This window comes from Ceratotherium simum, chromosome 33 (genome assembly GCF_057802395.1).
Source record: "Ceratotherium simum simum isolate JZ-2026a chromosome 33, ASM5780239v1, whole genome shotgun sequence".
Lineage (NCBI taxonomy): Eukaryota > Metazoa > Chordata > Mammalia > Perissodactyla > Rhinocerotidae > Ceratotherium > Ceratotherium simum.
The window spans coordinates 21949170-21969691 of NC_141932.1; the positions used below are offsets into that span (position 1 = coordinate 21949170).

Below are 20522 nucleotides of genomic sequence, written 5' to 3' on the forward strand. Positions count from 1 at the left end.
AGGAGGTGACATGTAGGCTGAGCTGGGAATCAGAAGCAGCGACTCCGGGAAGTTCAGAAGGCAAGGAGCAGGCAGAGGAAACAGCTGGGCACAGGCCCCGAGGGGGCACAAGGACCACGGAGGGAGGCCAGGGTGGCTGGTGAGCAAGGGAGGGGCCTGCCATCCAGCACAGGTGGAGACGGGTAGGCAGGAACCAGATGACCTGGGGCTTCGTGACCCGGGGTGAGGAATTTGGACACCATCCCGGGAGCGTTGAGGAGTTGGGGAGGGTTGAAGCAGGCAAGTGATGATCTGAGTTGCCTTTTATGAAGATCGCTTTGGCCGCTGTGAGGAGGGTGAATTGTTGGGAGGGCAGGGGGGTGGGGGAAGCAGGGAGGCAGCCGCTGCAGTAGCCTGGGCAGGACAGGAAAGTGGCGTGGAGTGAGGTGGTGGCGGAGGGGAGGGGAGAAGTGGGTGGGCCTGGGTGTGCTTCGGAGGAGGAGGAGGAGCAGACCACGCTGATGGATTGGAAGTGGGGGCGAGGGGAGGGTGGGAATCGCGGATTACGCCTGGGTGGGAGACTTGAACATCTAGAGGAAGGTGCTGTTTGTGGGAACAGGGAGGCTGCGGAGGGAGGAGCGAGCAGGGGCAGGAGGGTGGCCGTGTTGACTGAGAGGTGAACAGGCTCCTGGGGCTCAGGGGGCCACCTGGGCTGGAGGTCAGCAACTTCGGGGAGTGCTCAGGGTACAGCTGTGTTCAAAGCCAAGGGCCTGGCGATACCCACTGGAAAGGAGCAGAGAGAGGAGATGACCCGGAAGGGAATTGGGGGCCCTTTTCCCATTTGGAGACCAGGATCTGATGAGATTACCAAGGAGTGGTTGGGGCGTTTGGAGGAAGACTAAGAGCAGGTGAAGATGAGATTAGACCTCATCGTTTTTTGTTGTTGTTGTTATGGTAGAATATACATAACATAAAACTTACCATTTTAACCATTTTTAAACGTATGTTCAGTGGCAGTAAGTACATTCGCACTGTTGTATAACCATCACCACCATCCATCTCCAGACCTGTTTTCGTCTTCCCAAAGCGATCATTTATTTTAGTTTTTCAGTAATGTCATATTGGGAGGCTCCTATGTGTCAGGCAGTGTCCCAAGCCCTGGGCCTGGGGTGTGAGAGGTGGACTTCAGTATGAGGGACAGTGTAGAGAGAGCAGCCCCTCTCCTGGTGAGGGCCCAGGCTAGACCCTCGTGGGAATGGTTCAGGTTGGACCTCAGAAGGACAGCAAATAATGGCAATGTCAAGATGGCAGAGGCCGCCCCTTCATGTCAGTGCCACAAGGAGGCGCTCACGCACACACATGCACTTTCCTTGCTGGTCTTCAACTCTTCTTTTTTCCCCCCTAATTTCCTCTGGTTCCGCTTCATGGATAATTTTAGCAAGTGCCAGGATTAATTGGAAGAGTTCCAGCTACTAAATTTAAGAGCACGGGGTGATTTCTTGTTGTGTAATAGGAACTACAAAGATATAAAAACATGTATTGCTCACTTACCATGAAAGGCTTAGCTGCATGAGGTAAGTCAACACTCTTGCTCTTTACGGAGGCTCAGAAGGGAGTAAACCGCTGAAGGCCTCACCTGCTGGCAAGGGGCAGGACTGGGTTTGATGTCAGGGAGCTCACCAGGATCCTGGTCCCTTAGCCCCTACCCTGTGCTGCCCCAATTGCAGATTTGAAACAGGGCCCTTTTGGAAAGGGGAGGGCGGGATCCTAGGACAGTGGTTTTGGATTTTCTAGAGTTGTCTGTGTGTCCATGTTCCCCCCGCTCCCGTCAGCTTGCCCTAGGAAACGTTTGCAGCTCTGAGATGCGGTGGGCCTTGAGAGTCCTGTCCCATCCTGCCACCATCTCCCAGACGGACGGGAGCCGGACACCTCCTCTGCCTCCCGGCCGCTCCAGGACCCCAGTGTCCCACCCACTGGATTTGGTGATTCCCCCAAACCAACCCCAACAGCCGTGACCCACAGGGATGCATTATTTTTTCTCTGGTTCTGTTAAACACTTTTGATGTTTATACACAAATAATACGCACACGGTTCAAAATGCAAAAGATACAAAAGACTTCACAGTGAAAACTCTGCCCGAGTCTCCTAGCTCCCCAGGCCCCTCCTCAGAGGCCACCAGTGTTACCAGAGTCTTGAGTAATCTAATCCTTCCAGACATGCACACGCACACACACATACTTGCAAGCAGAGGAATGTATAGTACGCACACACAAGCGCACACACCTATTAACCTCATTTGCTTACCCAGCCCTTTTTGGAAGGGGATTTGGGTTGTTTCCCATCTCTTGCTGTTACAAGCAGTGCTGCCGTGGGTAACCTCATTCACATGTGGGGTCAATTCAGGGCTGAACTGGAAGAATTCCAGTTCTATCACTTCAGTGCAAATGCTGATATTGGGTCAATAGCACATCTGAACCAGGCTCTCCCCTGAGATCGTTGGCATTCCTCAGGTGACTTATTTATACATTCATCACCCCCTTCTGAAAAAGAAATAAGAGCAGTGGGACTCCTCTTATTAGAGACCGCTGGAGGAAGCGGATCAGGGGATGTGAAGAGCTCACACCACCACCTGTATGCCAGGAGGTACTAAATACGGGCTTTGCTAAGTTGAGGGACTTGTCGAATCCTCAGGGTGAGGGCAACACCATGAGTCGGGGACTTCCTATTCTCGTCCCACAAGCAGATGTGGGAGTGGAGGTGCAGCGAGCCCAGGGCTGATGCTAAATCAGAGCCAGGGCTGAGCCGGCCCAGCTGGATGGTTCTGTTGGGGTGGTGGTCTTGGGACGAGGTCACCTTGGGACATGTCACCTCCTCTGATAGCTCACACCAGTGGGTGCAAAGGCAAGATGGGATGGGGACTGGCAGCACCCCTCCAGGCCAGCCCCACCGCCCCTTCCTCCAGTGGCTGAGACTGGTGCCAGGAGCTGGGCTGCAGCGACCTTGACCCTCTTTTCGCTCCTTTGGGGGCCTGGGCTGACTTGGGTTGGTGAGCGCTGCTCCTAGAGACCTGCCTTTGAAGGCCTGACGTTCACCTACACTGAATTTCACCTGCCTTGTGAACTCCAAACCAGGTCTTCACAAACTTCATCAAACAGGCAATGCCTCCTCTTCCCCCCCACCGCCCCCCAGTAACAGACTTTATTTTTTAGAAGTTTTAGATTTGCAGAAAAATTGAGAAGTACATTCAGTACAGAGTTCCCATATACCCCATACCCAGTTTTCCCTGTTAACACCTTACATTAGTATGATACATTTGTTACAATTAATGAGCCAATATTGATACATTAGTATTAACTAAAGTCCATAGTTATTCAGAGTTTCTCAGTTTTTTCCTTAGTTTTAATATTTTTTCTGTTCCAGGATTCTGTATCACATTTATGTTGTCGAACATTTATGTTGACAGGTAAGGAGTTGTCATGTCTCCTTAGCCTCCTCTTGGCTGTGACAGTTTCTCAGACTTGTTTTTGAGACCTTGACAGTTTTGAAGGACACTGTTGGGTATATTATAGGATGTCCCTCAGCTGGGGTTTGTCTGATGTTTCTATCCTGATTAGACTGGGGTTAAGTGTTTTTCAGAGGAAAAGCTCTGAGGTAAAGTGCCATTTTATCACATCATATCTAGGGTACCTCCCCTCAACCTGATTTATCACTGTTTCTGTCACCCTTGATCACCTGGCTTGATTACCTACTATTTGTCGGATTTCTCCACTGTAAAGTTACTCTTCTCTCTCCCTTCCTCCATGTTGGACTCTTTGAACGGAAGTCATTCTGCGTAGCCCACACCTAAGGAGTGGTAGGGCTTATGCTCCATCTCCTTGCGGGCCAAGAACTGACAGACGTTATTTGGAATTCTTTTGCAAGGGAGATTTGTCTTTTCTCCCTGTTTATTAACTTATTCAGTCATTTGTTTTTATCAGTGTGGACTCATGGATATTTATTTTATACTTTGGGTTATAATCAATACTACTTTATTTTGTCGCTCACATTATTCCAGCTTTGGCCATGGGGAGCTCTTTCGGTTGGTTCCTGTGTCCTGTTGACATACCTCCTTTATTGTGTGGTGGGCTTTTTGTTTGTTTGTTTGTTGGCACTTCCTTACTTTGTGGCACTCCAGATTCTCCAGGCTCATCTTGTACATTTCCTGCCCTGGGACTAGAGTCTGCCATTTCCCAAGAGCCCCAGTTCCTTTACTGTAGAATGGTTCTAGAAACCAAGATCCAGGTACGAGATGTGCTTGTTGCTACTGGGGCAACACCTCCTTTATAAAAAAATGTAATTGTAATATGGAACCCCAGTATATAAAGTGTGTTTAAAAAAAGAAAAGCAGGGCCGGCTCCGTGGCTTAGCGGTTGAGTGCGCGCACTCCGCTGCTGGCGGCACGGGTTTGGAGCCCAGGCGCACACCGACGCATCACTTCTCCGGCCATGCTGAGGCCGCATCCCACATACAGCAACTAGAAGGATGTGCAGCTATGACATACAACTATCTACTGGGGCTTTGGGGGGAAAAAATAAATAAATAAAATCTTAAAAAAAAAAAGAAAAGCAATACTTGACTAGCATGCATTTAAATGTTTATTTTGGATTAATTCATGCAACAGTACAAAATTCAAAGGTACAAAAGGATATATACAATAAGACTATTTTGTGCCCAGTAGACTGGCAAAAAATTTAAAGTCTCAAGTGTTGGGGAAGATTTGGAGTAATGGAAGTATGTACACTGCCACTGGAATGTAAGTTGGTATTGACCATTTTGGAAAACAGTTTGGCAGGTTGTAGTGTACTTGAAGATGACATACTCCCCAACCCAGCAATTACCTTCTGGAGAAACTTACACATACGCACAGAGACATGTATAAGAATGTTCATAAGATCACTGTAATAGCATAAAATTGGAAACAACCCAAATATCCATCAGTTGGAGAATGGACAGATTGTGGCATAGTTCCAATTATCTAATGTGTAATGAATCACCTCAAAACTTAGTGGCTTAAATCAATAATCATTATTGCTTATGGTTCCAGGGGTTGACTGGGCTCAATTAGACTGTTATCACTTAGGAGTTCTCATGTAAGTAGGAGTAAGATGTGGCTGGGGCTGGTGTCCTCTTGTAAGCTTCCTCAGTTGTCTGGTGGTTAACCAGTATTGGCAGTTAGCTGAGATCTCAGCGTGGGCTCTCAGCCAGAATGCCTTCATATGGCTTCTCCGTGTAGCCTGGACTTCTTTACAACATGGTGGCTGAGTTCCAAGAGCGAGCTTCTCAAGAGAGCCAGGGAAAACTGTATCGCCTTTTCTAACCTAGCACTGGAAGTCACATTGCTTCACTTCTGTCACAGTCACTGGCCCACCCACATTCAAGGGGAGGGATCATAGACCCTACCTCTCCATGACAGGAATGTCAGTGTCTCCTTGTAAGAAGAGCTTGTGGGATGAGAGATTGTCTTGTGGCTTCTTGGAAAGTTATACATCAATATTGGATGTATAATATTATGTATTGGGTGTGGAATATTATACATCAATAAAAATGAACTAAAGTTGCATGTATTAATATGAATAAAGCAAAATAATGAGTGAAAAAAGCAAATTACAGGATATGCATAGTTTAAAATATGCAAAATAATGCATGTTAGTTATCGATACTTAAAGTATAGTAAATGTATAAAATGCATGGGAATGATAAACTCCAAACGTAGGACAATGTTCCCTCCAGGAGTGGGGTGGGATGTAACTGGAGAGGGGCACATATGGGGATTCAACAGTGTAGTAATGGTTTTTAAAGCTGGGTTGTGGGCACACAGGTGTTCATTGTGTTATTCTTTGTGCTTTTTTGGTTCCCCTCTCCAGAAACAATTGGTGTTACTGGGGTTTTATGTGTCCTTGCAGAAATATTTCATTTACAAACATAACTATATTTTCCCACTCAGATGGTAGCATATATGATAGTTTTGCATTTTGCTTTTTTCACTTAATATATTCTGGAGATCACATAAGTACATAAAGAGCTTTAAAAAAAAAAAAAAACTGGGGGCCGGCCCGGTGGCGTAGTGGTTAAGTCGCATGCTCTGCTTTGGCAGCCTGGGGTTCAACAGGTTCGGATCCTGGGCATGGACCGACGCACCACTTGTCAAGCCATGCTGTGGCGGCATCCCACATATAAGGTAGAGGAAGATGGGCACGGATGTTAGCCCAGGGCCAATCTTCCTCAGCAAAAAGAGGAGGATTTGCATCAGATGTTAGCTCAGGGCTAATCTTCCTCACAAAAGAAAAAAAAAAACTTTTATATAATTCATATAGCAAACAATTCACCCATTGAAAGTGCACAACTCAAGGGCTTTTAGTTCTTCACGGAGTTGTGTGTCCATCACCACACTTTTAGAACATTTCATTACCCCAAAAAGAAACCCCAAACCCCTTAAGCATCATTCCCCAAGTCCTTCTGTACTCTGTCCCCCAGTCAAAGCCCTTGGCAACTGCTAATCTGCTTTCTGTTCTCTATGGATTTGCCTCTCCTGGACATTTCATATAAATGGAATCATACAATATGTGGCCTTTTATGTCTGGCTTCTTTCACTTCAGATAGTGTTTTCAAGTTTCATCCACGTTGCAGTGTGTGTCAGTACTTCATTCCTTTTTATTGATGATCATATTGCATTGTATGGATAGACCACATTTTGTGTATCCAGCTGATGGACATTTGGGTTGCTTCCACGTTTTGGCTATTATGAATCATGCTGCTATGAACATTTGTGTGCAAGTTTTTGTGTGGACCTATGTTTTCAATTCTTTTGGGTCTATACCTGGGAGTCGAATTGTTGGGTCATATGTTAATTCTATTTTTAATCTTTTGAGGAACTGCCGGACTGTTTTCCAAAGTGGCTGCACCATTTCACACTCCCATCAGCAGTGTCTGAGGGTTCCAATTTCTCCGCATCCTCGCCAACACATCATTATCTGTCTTTTTGATTACTGCCATCCTAGCTGCTGTGAAACGATATCTTATTATTGTGGTTTCGATTTGCGTCTCCCTGACGGCTAATGATGTTAAGCGTCTTTTAATGTGCTTGTTGGAAAGAGCTTCCTTTTAAAGTAATTGCCTAGTATTCCCTTGTGGGGCTGTACTGACGTATTGAATGAGTCCTCGTCGTGGATGCTTAGGTGGTTCCCAAGTCCTTGTCCATCACGAACTGTGCCTCTGTGTGAACCACAGTTTGCTCGTGTGTGAACAGATCCGCAGGGTGAATACCTAGGAGTGAAACTACAGGGGCAAAGGGAATGTCCCCAGGTTTTATAAGTTTGAATTTATGCCATTTGTGTATTTAAGGGTAAATATTGAGAATAATCAGATTTGTTTGAGGAACATTCTAATTTTTCCTCCAGTGTTAACGGCTAGCAGGTCCATCACATCAGAATCAGCAGCCACTTCATTTCCCTCTTATTTGGGTTAAACCTTGCCTAATTCAAGACTGACTTGTGCCTAGACTTGAATGTCAAGTCGAGGCAGGGGTTCAGAGCACATAAACCTACTTTCATTGTCCCAAAGTTTTCCCTAAAGCTGCCTTTTTGCCTCATGTTTGGGATAGTGCTTGCTCCTAAGTCATCAGTATAGCATATCCTGGTGATCCTCTGGCCCTCTTGATGGTCTGCTGCGGTTCAGAGCTTGAGCTCTGTAGCCGTGTGATCTTGGGCAAGTTACTCAACCTCTCTGTGCTTCAGTTTCCTCTTCACTAAGATGGGAGTAGTAGCAGCACCTACCTCAAAGGATAATTGTGGGAATTAGTTTTTTTGTTTTTTTTTTTTTGTGAGGAAGACTGGCCCTGAGCTAACATCCATTGCCAATCCTCCTCCTTTTTTTTCCCCCCCAAAGTCCCAGTAGGTAGTTGTATGTCATAGCTGCACATCCTTCTAGTTGCTGTATGTGGGGTGCGGCCTCAGCATGGCCGGAGAAGTGGCGCGTCGGTGCGCGCCCGGGATCCGAACAGGGGCCGCCAGCAGCGGAGCGCGCGCACTTACCCGCTAAGCCACAGGGCCGGCCCAATTGTGGGAATTAAATGAGTCGATTGGTGAGAAGGGCTTCCAACAGCGCCTGGCACAGTGTTGTTACCTAATTTTATCTCTGAAATGGATGATTTTCAGGGAAGGTTTTCAGCACCAGCACTAGCACCACCACTTAAAGAACCCTTTAATGACATTCTCATTGGCTACAAAAAAGAGCTTTTTGGGTAACTCTGTATTTTAGTGTAATTGTAAACGTATAGAAAAGCAGCAAGAATAGTTCAAGGGATTCCCGTATACTTGTCCGGATTTGCCAGTTCTCACTTCATTTATTTTATCATTCCCTCCTCCCCCCGCCCCCTCCCCGTAGGCATACATACATACGTACAGATACACATGCTGTGTTTTTGAACCATTTGAGAGTTAAAGTGGAGAACACCATGACCCTTTACCTAGGAATACTTCACTGTGTATTTCCTAAGAACAAGAACATTCTCTTTCATAAGCATTAGTACAACTATCAAAAATCAAGAAATTTCACGTGGACTCAATACTCTTATCTAAACCCCCGTTCATATTCCAATTTCATCAATTTTCCCAGTAATGTTCCTTATTGCCATTTTTCCCCTGGCTCAGAATCCAATTCCGGATCACGTGTTGCATTTAGGTGCCGTGTCAGAGCTCCCTTTTAAACAGGGAACGTTTCAATAGCAGCACAAAGTTCGCCCAACTTGCTCCAGGTCGGCTTGATGCCTGGGAGTCAGCCCGGCCCAGCGGGGATGGCCAGCTCATGTGGCGCCATCTTGTGGCAACAGCGCGAATAGGCAACAGCGCGAATAGGGTTTCTAAGTCACCCTGTCCGCTGCTGTGAAATGATTCCCTTCTTGATGACCTAAAAAAAGCTAGGTGATATTCATATTATCTCAATTTTTCTTAATCATGTATGAAACTGTGTTCTAGGTATTTTGCTGTTTCAAATCCACGTACTTTAACTTAGCATAAAACGAGACTTTGCTGTATCTCAAATTTGGACCCACGGAGGTGGTGTCCAGTGCTGTCGGTGCGAGCGTGGGCTTGGCCTGGGACATCTTTGGGAATGGACCTGGGGGCCACATATTCTAGAGTCACAGAGGCTCTTCCTGCAGGAACATGTAACAAGGTCATGGATATATTCTTGGCACTGCACCTGATACTTCAGGGGAATTCTTCAATAAAGGTTAAGAGATTATTATTATTTGTTCAACTTATTTGTGAGCAGGCAAGTTCAGACCTGAAGTAAAAATCAGTCCATACACACAGAGCCTTAACTTTCCCAGTCAAAACCACATTCAGTCAACAAATATTTATTGATCCCCAAGTCCCAACTAGGTGCCAGGCATTGTTCTAGAGGCTGGGAATACAGTGGTGCCCAAGACAAGGTCTTGGCCCTCAGGGCAAATTTATATCCTGGTTTGGGGGGAGACAGTTACAAAATAAACAGCAAAAATAGCTTTTAGTGTCTAGTGTTAAGTAGGGAATTCAAAGATGCTACAGAGACAGTGATAGTGTGGCCCTCTTGGATTTGGGATGGCCAGGGAAAGCCTCTCTAAAGAAGTGAGATTTGAACTGAGTTCTGGAAGACAAGAAGGGGCCAGTCATGAAAAGATCAGGATCAGGGGGGTGAACAGTCCAGGCAACAGGAACAGCAAGTGCAAAGGCCCTGAGTTAGGAACAAGCTTATCTTTTTGAAGGGGCAGAGAAGAGGTTAGTGTGTCTAGAAGACAGTGGTCAAGGGCAAGAGCAGCTTGAGATGAAGTTAGAAAGATAGGCAGGGGCAGCTCACAGAAGGCCATGGTGAGGCCTTTAGCTTTTATTCCACAGGGGATGGGAAGCCATCCATGTGTTTGGAGCAGATCGGTAAAGTGTTCAATCTTACCGAGTAGAAAAAGCTTCCTCCCAGGGTCTGCATAAGAGTGCATTAGCCTAGCACGACCATGTAAACGTTTTGGGAATCTCTGATGTGTTAAAAAGTTGAATGTGCATGGTGCATGGTGTCTTCTATTACAATTTTTGAAACAGAAACATATTTTATAAAAAGGAAGTTGGAACCAACATTTACAGAATCCCTGAGGCTTATCTGTACCTCTGCCAAACACTTAAGTGACTCTAAAAGGGTCTTCCCAACACAGTAGCATCTAGGGTGGGGGCTTAGTGACTTCTGGCTGGGGACTCAAAGATATTATTTCAACATTTCTGTATACCGTGGGAAACTCTTTTAAATAAAAACTTTTTTTTTCTAACGGTTCCAGACTTCTTTGAGAGTCTGATCAATGCTATGGACTTTCTCCCTCGAAAATGCTTTGCTTCAGATGAAGAAATGGGGAATTCTGATTTTGCCTGCTTGCCCATGTGGCAGGGAGGGTTCCCCCCACGGCCACCTCCACCACTGCCAAGGATAGACCCCCGGACCTCGTGGGGATGGAGTGGAAGCCTCCCCATTTGGGGATGCTAAGAGCTGGTCCACGCAGCTTGTCCAGTCACCATTGGGAGCCCAGTCTTGGTGAGAAGGGTTGAAACAGATTCGGGGGCTGATTTCTGCTCCTTGGGGACAGAGGGAGATGCCCTCTCCATCCCTCAGGGCAGGATTCTTAAATCACTTTTTTTCTGAATTAAGAGGACTTTGAGCAGACTTCAGATGAGAAGCCACTGGCCCTTCTCCCCAGAAAAATGCATGCACAGCCCATATTTATAGTCATGGGCGGGGAGTTCACAGAACAGATTAGAGGGTAGAGAACAATTTGGGGTTTTAGGGAATTTTCTCCTCAATCACCCTTGAGGTGGAAATTGAGAGACTGAGGCCCCCAAATGATAATTAAGTGGTTTGCTAAAGCAACACAGGGGACAGAAGTAGGGCCAATAATACTTTCTATTTTCCAGCATGATGTGAGTTCAAACCACAGGCTCTTGTATCAGACCGCCTGGCTTCAAATCCCACCTCTACCGCAACTTATCCTGGGACCTTGAGCGAGCCCCTTAAGGTACTGTTGCATCTAACCTCTAAGATTGTGTTGCCAGCAACAGGATAGCATCGCTGGGAATGTCTTAAGAACAGAACCTGGCCAGTAACAACTGCTAAATGAATTCTATTGATATTTTGCAATGAGGAAAGGCAAACTCAGAGAAGTGAAGTGATTTTGACAAGGACACAGGAAAGGCATGATTAGAACTAGGCCTGTCTCCCTCCAAAGCCAGTGAGCACTGTTCACCCCTAGACTAGTGTTTTTCAAACTGCAAGGCACGACCCATTAGTGGGTCAGAAAATCAGTCAGCAGGGTCTCTAACAGCACTGAAAAAAAAAAAAATAAGAGTGCATCATACATAAGAGTAAATAGTGTTTGGTGACACTTTGTTTCATTATACTGTAAGTCCACGTATGTGTGTACTAGGTCTTAAAATGGTTTGAAAGCCATGACCTTCCACGACCACTGTCCCAAGGAGTTTATACGTAACCACATGGGAGGTTTCAGTGAGATAATCCATTGTGTGCCCTAGGAGGGGCAGGGACTGAGTTAGCCCAGGAAGATTTAGAGGGAGGGGGATGGGCTGTGAGCTGTGCAGCATGGAGAGGAGCAAAGAGTGTAGGCCACAGTGACTACTTGAATGTAGATTAGAGCAGAAGGGATAATTCTTGAAACAAATATTCCCCAAGAGTCCATTCTGTGCCAGGACTTTTGCTGGCCCGTGTTGGGTACACACTGATGACTGAGACAGTCCTGGTCCCTTGCCTCGTGGGGCTCTCTGTGCAGTGGAGGAGACAGACCTGTCACCAGACACTAAGGGACTAAAATGGTCAGGGCTGTGGTGGGGGAGGCATTGGTCAGAGTTATCAACACTGGGATAGAAGAAAACCATGAATTAGGAATACAGAGCAGCGAGTTCCAAGCTGGAAACCCATTACCTAAGGGCTAGTTCCAACATTAGGTTTACCTCTGAGAAAACCAAGATCCACCCTTGAGCAGGACTTGCTTGAGACACCCTCACAGACTTAGGTGGACCCAGGATTCTTCGACTCCCAGCCAAGCCTTCTAGAAGAAGTATGCACTAACCAATGCATACCTGACAAGCTGTGGGGCATCCTGGAACCCAAATTCAGAAGGTAGCAAGCCCCACCCAACCTATGAGAGAGAAGGGACTAGGCGCCAGATGTCCCACAGCTGTCTAGTATGCTAGCTAATGTATGGGCCAGGATCTGTGCAAAGCTCTTTCCTTGCAAAGCGATCTTAACGCCTTTAAAGGCGCAAGTTACCCCATAAAAAAGTTAAACCCCATATTTAATTGAATATGTATGATGAGCAGGTAGGTTGCATATTTTGGAGTCATAAACTGTCTGATATAAACTGTTCTGTGTACATAAAATAGTCCAGTAGCCCAGTGATGCAGCTATGGTTGTTGCCATCTTGCAGATGTGGATACTGAGGCACAGGAAACAGTGGAGCCTTCTGTCCACAGTCACCAGCAAGAAAATGCAAAGCTGGGTTTGTGTGGTTTCAGAGCCTGCGCGCAACCAGGAGGGACATGCTGAAAAGGCCACCCCTCCTAAGCCCTGCTCCAGGGCTCTTTAAGAGCCTCGGAACCGGGAGGAAAGGCGACAGCAGAGAAAAGCGAGATCAAAGCGTATGTAAATAAGGACCAGGGACTGCCGGGAAACGTCACTGCGGCTATAGCCTCTAGGGAAAGCAGGCGTCAGAGGCCTACTGCGCCTGCGCACTCCTATCCCTTCTTTCCGTCCCGCGCCTGCGCGAGACACGGCCATTACCCACACAGGCCCAAACTTGCCTAATGTACGCAGGCGCCCTGCTCTGAGTCCATCTCTGCCCCTTCCTTGCGCTTGCGCTCTAGCCCTCTCCGAGTCCATCTCTCGCTCTTTGACGTCAGTTCCTGTTTGTGGCGGGAGAAGGCGGTATTTCCGGCCAGAGGGTGGGAGGGGGCGGTAAGCGGGGGCAGGGGGGAGGGGGCGGGGGGGGCCGCGCCTCGCGAGCCGTTGGGCCTGGCTCGGAGAAGGCGTTGCCGCTGCTGCCGCCGTTGCTGCCGCCAGGAAACACAAGGAGCGGGACCAAGCGCAGCGTGGCGATGGGCGGGAGTAGAGCCCCGCCGGAGAGGCTGGGCGGCCGCCGGTGACAGGTGAGTGCGCCAGCGCGTGTTTCCGAGCGCCCCCCCACCCTGCGATGGTCGCGTCCGGACCCCCCGCGAGGCCGCGCTGGGCCGTACCACCCGTGCCCGCCGGGCGGGGACCGCGGTCCTCGAGCCCCCCCTTCCGGGACTGAGGAAGGGTGGCTGGGCGGGGGCGGAGGACTAGCCCTGAGGGGCCGGGGGCGGGGGCGGCGGGCCGTACCACTGAGGCCGCGGGGGGGGGCATACCAAAGTGAGAGGACCGAACCACTGAAGGGTGGGGGCGCAGACCCCGGCGTGTGCGGGCTGGGGGCTGAACTAGTGGGGTGTGAGGAGAGAGCGTGCCTGGTGTGCGAGAGCTAGCCATGGAGGGGGCGCGCCTTACCAAGTGTAGGGGCTGTCCTTCTCCGGGGCTGCGGGAGCTGTTCTTATAGTGTGTTTAGAGAGATGGGGGCTTCTGGGGAGGGGCCTGTACTAAGTGTGGTTGGGGTAGCGCTGTCCGGGTTATACCACTGAGGAGCTGGGGGGAGCCATCCTTAGAACGAGAGCAGCGCTTTATCAGAGGAGCAGGGCTGCGATGTTTATAATCTCCGAGGGACGGGGCAGGCCCAAGTGGGTGTTTAGGGGGGTATTTGGGGAGGGCTGTAACGCCGAGTGATGAGGGGCTTCTGCCGCCTGTGTTTTGGTGGGTGGGGCTTGGGGGTTTACACTGAGCTGGAGTGGGAGGGTCACTTTATTGAACTTCTTAATGACTTTGGGGGAAACTGGATGGTCACGGGGACTTCTGTCTACCTCGGAACCCTTTCATAGTGTTAAGCCTTATTTTAAGGTGTGTGGGACACCTCTGTGGCAAATTCTTTTCTTCCAGGGCCGGAGGGGTGGGTGGGTAGATGTCTTAGAAGCCGCCGTCTGAAGTTTTCTGAGTTTTCGGCTCCATATTAGGGAGGGGAGGGGGTATCCAGCTTGGATTTGAGGAGTTGCGCCCTTGGACCTGCTTGTTAAGACTTGGGAGGAAGGAATGTTTGGAGGGACAGCTCTCCACCAGGGCAAGGTGGCTGGGGACATCTCGATTCTTTGGATTCTGAGGACTCCTCATTTAGAGGCCTGAGCTGGAGTAATTGGGTCCTTCTGTGGGCTTCCTTTCAGCTTTGTCCACTCTTCCTGTCTCAGAGAAGCATCAGGACTTCAGTCCCAGCCTGACCTTGGTTAGTGTGGGTGCGAAGGGGCCAGGCACCCACACAGACCACCGCAGCCCCCTCCATCCTGGCCGTGAGGCTGTTTGTGTCTCCCGGGTTGGCAGTCCAGCGGCCCATCATGTTTACGCTCCCCACCAGGCGCTGACAGTTGGCCTCACCATTAGGCGGCAGTGAGGCTGAGCGCTGTTTTCCCAGCTGTTCCTCTCCGCATAGGCCAAGGGGACTCTGGTGGGTTGGGTGGGGGTGGGGGGTGCCCCTGGCCCAGCCCAGCCCAGGGAGGAAGGCTGCTCTGAAGGACTTGGGGCAGTCAGATCCCCTAGGGATCTGGTTTCTTGTGGTCGCTGGGTATGGGTGCTTGGAGCAGCTAGCTCCAAACGTGAGGCCACTGCCCCTGCTCCCCAGGCCAGTTTGTGACCTTGGCTTGCGTCGTAACCTTTGTCCTGGGTCTGGAGTTTCTGGAGGGTGGCCACAGTCCCTGATTGACCCAGCTAGCACAGGCTGGTGATGTGGTCTATGGGGGTAGATGGTCGCTTCTGGTCCACAGCGTTGGCTTCCGAGCTGACTGGCTTCCGAGGGTTGTGGTTCCTGGAGAGGAAGGTCCCTGAGTCTCTGCGAGGCTGTGGTGACTCTGTAGAGTTTTTCTCCACCAGGGGTTTGTTCCTCTAGTCTCCTTCTGCCAGCTTTTAGAGGGTTTGTCTGATGGGTTAACAGCAGCAGTAAAAACAATAATCATGAGATTGATGGCTGACATTTATTCAGTGCATTCTCTGTGCCACTCGCTGTTCAGAATGCTTCACATGGGTTAACTTGCTGAGTGCTCATGTCCTAGAGCCGTGGGTACTGTTGTCATGATCTCCATTTTAGAAGGGGAAACTGAGGCACACAGAAGCAAATCATTTCCAGAGCTAGTGAATAGCCAGTGTTTATTGAATATTCACTGTATGTCAAGCACGTGACAGGCCTTTTACACACATGACCTCGTTTAAATCTCAAAACACACCTATGGGGTAGGTATGGTTATGCCCATTTTACACATGCCTATGAGGTAGGGAGAAGTGACACCCATTTCACTGATCAGAAAACTGAGACACCTGCTGTGAAGTGAAATGATTTGTCCGACGTCTACCAGCTGGAAGTGGCAGAGCTGGCATGTGAACCCCTGGCCCGGCTTGGCCTCAGAACGAACCTCTTGTCAGAGTAACTGGAACAGTGGTTTAGTTTTGCCCAGGGGTGGATATGGTGTTTCTGTCCATTTTGCAGAGTCATCAGTTGGGGCTCAGAAGGGGAATTGCCTTGCCCTAGGTCTGTCAGACCCTAAGGGGCCAGGCTGGGGTTTGAACACAGGTTGGTTTGTCCCTGGTGTCACACACTCTTTGCTCACCAGGTCTCAAGCTGCAGTGGGTCTGTCACCTCAAAGGACCTGCCCTGGGCCCTGCCAGCTGCGCCCTTGGGCAGTTCCTTCCCCTCATCCCCTGAGCCCAGGGCTGCTGGGAGCACCTCTGCCGGCAGCCGGTCCAGCAGTTCTGGGCTTGCTGGTGCAATCTAGTTTCTTCTCAGAATTGAGCCCGGAGATCTTTTAACCTGGGGCGGAGTGTGTGCTGGCAGAGAACAGTAAGAGAGACATGCAGGGGGTGACACAGCTACCAGGGGACCTGAGTTAGAGGTCCGTGCACAAGGGCGGTGTAGTGGGCATGCATGCAAGTGCTGGTGCTTTCGCGTTCTGGCTGTGTGACCTTGGGCCTCGGTGTTCGTCTCTGTGCAGCGGTCTCAGAATGGCACCCACCTCGGGCTGTTGTGAGGATTAAATGAATTGATCCACAAGAAGCTCCTAGAATAGTGTCTGGCGCTGTAAATGCTCAGTCGGCAGTCCAGAGGGCATCTGTCCTCCCTGACCCCTACCCTTGGTCCTCTCAAGCGTCGGGGTATCCAGCCCCCCAGCATGGCCCATCCAGGAATCCAGCATCTTGGTCTCTACCCTCTGTAAAGCATTGCACTGAAGCGATTTAGAGCACAGGGGTCAAATCCAGCCCAGCCACTCATTGGCTGTGTGACCTTCAGCAGGTTCCTCAACCCTTCTGAGCCCCTTTCCTCATCGCTATCATGGCCTGATGATAATTCCCACGTGATGGGTTGTTGTGACGGTTAAATGGGTTAATTTGTAGAAAGCATTTATAGCTGTGTTGGCATAGCGGTAAGGCTGCGGTAAACGGTTCCTCTTCCCACTGTTGTGGAAGAGTGCCGGACCCACAAGGAGCCTTCAGGATATCTTCGCAGTTGTAATCCTTGTTACTTCTGCTAGGATTCTGAAGGCCTTTCCCAGATCACAGAGCCTTGTCAGATAACACCAGGAGGAGGGCGGGACCAAAATTAGCATCTCCATTTTCCAGATGAGCAAACAGAGGTTCTGGGAGGTTGGGAAGCCAGGGGACACATAATCAACTAAAAACGGGCAAATGCAGCGCCCAGGTCCCCTCCCTGTCCCACACAGTTGCTGCCCGGAGCCCCTCCAAGGTCGCAGTTCTAGCTCCTTTCTAGATGTCAGGCCCTGCTAAAGCCCCTTCCTGTGGTGCTTTTATTGAATCTCCACCACAGCCCCCGGAGTGGCGGAAAGGGCCTTGACCTCGGTGGGGTCAGCCCTTTTGAAGGCTGCGAGGTGGAAGGGTGGGCACGAGCAGAAGTGCTGGTGGGAGTTGGGGACCCAGCTGCGCCAAGCCTCAGGGGCCTGGGTGAGAGGTGTGGGTTTGATCTGAAGGCATTGCGGAGCTGACCGCCACCATTTATTGAGCATCTACTGCATGCCTGCATTGCTTCAGGTGCTGGGGGTACAGTGGTGTCCTTGACAGAGGCCCTACTCCCACGGAGCTGAGGGAGACAAATCCTAAAGCCAGCAAATAAACAAGGGGCAGGTTAAAGGGAGGTGCCAGGCCTTGAATTGAAATCAGGTGTGACGGGGCTTCTTTAGATGGGCTGTTGGGAGGGCCTCTGAGCTGGTCCCAGGTTGACAAGGTGAGGCAGTCGTGTGGGACAGGAGAAGGGACAGCCTTGGGGCGGGGGGTGGGGACTGAGCTTGGTGAGGTGCAGGGACAGGCTGTGTGGCGGGGTGAGCGAGGGAGGGGGCAGGAGAGGAGGCCAGGGGCTGGTCACTCAGAGCTTGTAGAAGGCCGTGCGGAGGAGTTTGGTCAGACATAGGGCTTTAGAAGGTGCCTATTGCCATAAGCGAGGTTCTCAGGCTTCTGCCTGGGGTGGAGGTAGATTTTCGAGCTGGTCAGAGAGTTTCACATGCCTGCCACTTCCCCCTTGAGTAGAATCACTGCCTTAGAAACAGCGAAGGCCCGATGGTCGCCTCCCTCCTCTGTGGTTTTCACACCGCGTTCCCCAGGGCCCATGGCTGTTCCCTTTAGGGACAGATGGGGGGAGGCTCAATGGGCTGATTTTCTGCCCACCCCGCCACACCCCACCCCGAACAGCTGGGCTAATATCATATAACAGTGCAGAACAACAGTAATACCTGATAGGAACCATACTTGCTGATTCTGCCCTCCTGTGCTGGAGGGCCTGCGACATTCCTGGTCCTGCTCTAGAACTTGGAAGACCAAGCCTTGTGGACCTACCTTCTAGTGGAGACAGGTGCCCAGCAAACAAATGTGTGATAGTGATCAGTGTTACAAAGGCAAAATGAAGGGGGGGTCGGGGAAAGGAGAGCTTGGGGATATTATATTTTAGCTGAGATGATCAGGGAGGGCCTCCCGGAGGAGGTGACGTGTAGGTAGGGACTGGAGTGCAGTGAAGGAGCCATGGAGGACCTGAGTGAAGACCCTTCAGACTCAGGAGGAATCAGCTCTGATGATCACTTCACAGTGGTGATATCTGAGGCCTGGAGAGTCCCCAGTCCAGAAGTGTTGGGGATGGGCTCTGAGTTTGGGTGTTGTGACTCCAGAGTCCGCCCAGCACGCAAAGGTGCTTGGTAACCATGGGTGAGAGTGGCTTCTCCCGCACCTGAGCCTCGCACTTAAGGCTGAGGGCAGTGAGCAGGAGCCTGGCTCTTGTTTTCCTGGGCTGGTTCTGGGGTATCTTCCTAGAAGGAGTGGAGCCGCCTCAGAGCAAACCTCCTGAAGTCTCCAGAAATCCCTTGGGGGGGGGGGGGCTAGAAAGGAATGTCTTTCGCAGTTGATCTCCAAGCCTCCGGGGGACCCAGGGCCACCCCTCCCTGGGCCTCCCTTTGGCTTCCCAGAGCTCTCCGCGGAAGGCTCTCCACCACCAGGCCTCTGGGCTGCGCGGTGGGGTGGTTCCATGGCAGGCTCTTCTGGACAACCAGCCAAGCAGCAAGAGGCCCAGCTCAGGGAGACAACCCTGCGAGCAGGACCAGGAGGGAGGGAGTGAGGGAGCGGGCGTGGGAGGGGCAGTGGGGTGGGAGCTCGGCCTGGCCCCTTTGGGGGCAGGACCCACTGGCAACTCGGCACCCATGGCAGGGCCCCACTGTGCTGGGTGCGTGGAGCAGGGCACAGCAGGCCGGGACTGGCCAAGGGGAGAGGACATGTCAGAGGTCTCTGCAGGAAGTTCCTCGAGCCCAGCTGTCCTGCCCAGGAAGCTCGTCCGCAGATGTTGTTTCTAAGGGTGAGGCCAGAAATCCAAGCCTTCCTTGGTTTGCCACCTCGCGGGCGCTTTCTGAATGGACTGGGGTGACTGCCGCTCCCTTGCCCCACTTCACGTCTGGAGGGTCATTGCATAGTGGTCTGGGCTGAGGGCCGCAGACCTGGGTGTGAGCCCTGCTCCCCCTGGCTCCTCCTTGGTTGCCGTGGAACCCTGGGGGCATCATTCCATCTCTCCCAGGTGCCTTTTGATCAGCTGAAAATGGGAACATCCCTGCTGCCCGGGGCTGTTGGGAGGATTCAGGGAGCTAATGTGTTGGAAGGTGCTTGGTACGGGCCTCCTGAGAAGGTGCTTGATGGATCTGAGCTGCTGCTGCAGGAGAGTGTCAGGCTGGGCACCTGGGAGCAGAGAGGGGGCTCTGGATGCAGCCAGCCTGGGCTTGTTGGTTGGCAGAGTGGGTTTGCGTTTGAAGCCTTGGGAGGGGGTGGCGGGCTGATTAGCTGGGGTCCCCCCGTGGAGGGCTCCAGACAGGAGTATTCATCACGCCCATCGCTGAGCCCCTGCTCGGCCAGACGGCACTCGGTGTGTGTTAGCTCGGCCGCGCAGCAGTCTGTGAGGTGGGTGGTAGCATCACCCCCATTTTGTAGATGGGAAACCGAGGCACAGGAAGCTGCATAGAATGCCCGTGTTGTTCCTGAGAGCCAGCAGAGCGGCCTCTCTCTGTCGGGCCGGCTCTGAGGCTTTGCGTGCCTGCTCTCGTCTCTCCTCACCACGGCCTGGGAGCTGGGCGTGGCTGTTCTCCCATTTCACAGGTGAGGACACCAAGGCCCAGGAAGGTTATTGGGTTAGCCCACAGTCAGAGTGTTAGTAGGTGACAGACGTGAAATTTGAACCCAATTCTATCTGGGGTCAAGTCTGCCTTCGTAAGACTGGCTCTTTTGCCCCTGCCCAGTGCCGTGGCCACTGTTACTGGGGTGTGATGATTTCTCTAGACAGAGCTGGTGCAAAGTGGGCTTCAGTTGTCCTGGAGGAGACTGGATTAGCTCCATTCGGTGCCCGCTGGGGAGATGGGGTGTGGCTGCGGCTCTCCACCCCTAATCTCGGGGATCCCTGGCCTTGGCCAGCCCTGCCTTGGAGCCTACTCCTGAGTGGCCTCTGGAGCCAGCCCCTGACTGTTAGTGTGCATTTGTGTCTTCCATTCTCTCACCGGATAGTTTATCGAGTACCTGCCTTGTGCCACGTACGGTTCTGGACACCAGGGCGCGGCACCCAGTCTAGTGGAGGAGGCAGAGGAGTAGCCTTTGCCCTCTGAGTGCTCCGTGTGGCCGAGGAGGGGAATGGGGCTCTAGCTGGACTTGGCGGGAGGGGGGCTTGGGGAAGGCGCCTGAGGTGAGGCAGTCAGGCCGTAACGTGAAAGCCCCAAGGAATGGGCCAGGCAGGGGCACAGCACGGGTCACGGCCCTCAGGTGGGAGGTACCTCGATGTGGTGGTGACGCTCAGCAGCCGCTGTGGCTGGAGCTGGGGGAGGGGGTGGAGGGAGAGAGGAAGTAGCAGGGCC

General features: G+C 51.2%; 1 protein-coding gene across 2 annotated transcripts in view; it reads left to right on the forward strand.

Annotated features, from left to right (window-relative positions):
- Positions 1 to 13016: 13016 nt before the first annotated feature.
- The window catches only part of AKT2 (AKT serine/threonine kinase 2), a 46680-nt gene continuing 39174 nt past the window's right edge, over positions 13017 to 20522 (forward strand). The window contains exon 1 of one of the 2 annotated variants that reach the window (XM_087421745.1): positions 13017 to 13190. The gene's annotated coding sequence lies outside the window, so the exon portion shown is untranslated. The remainder of the gene's footprint in view (positions 13191 to 20522) is intronic. The other variant, XM_004441536.3, reaches the window with a different exon arrangement.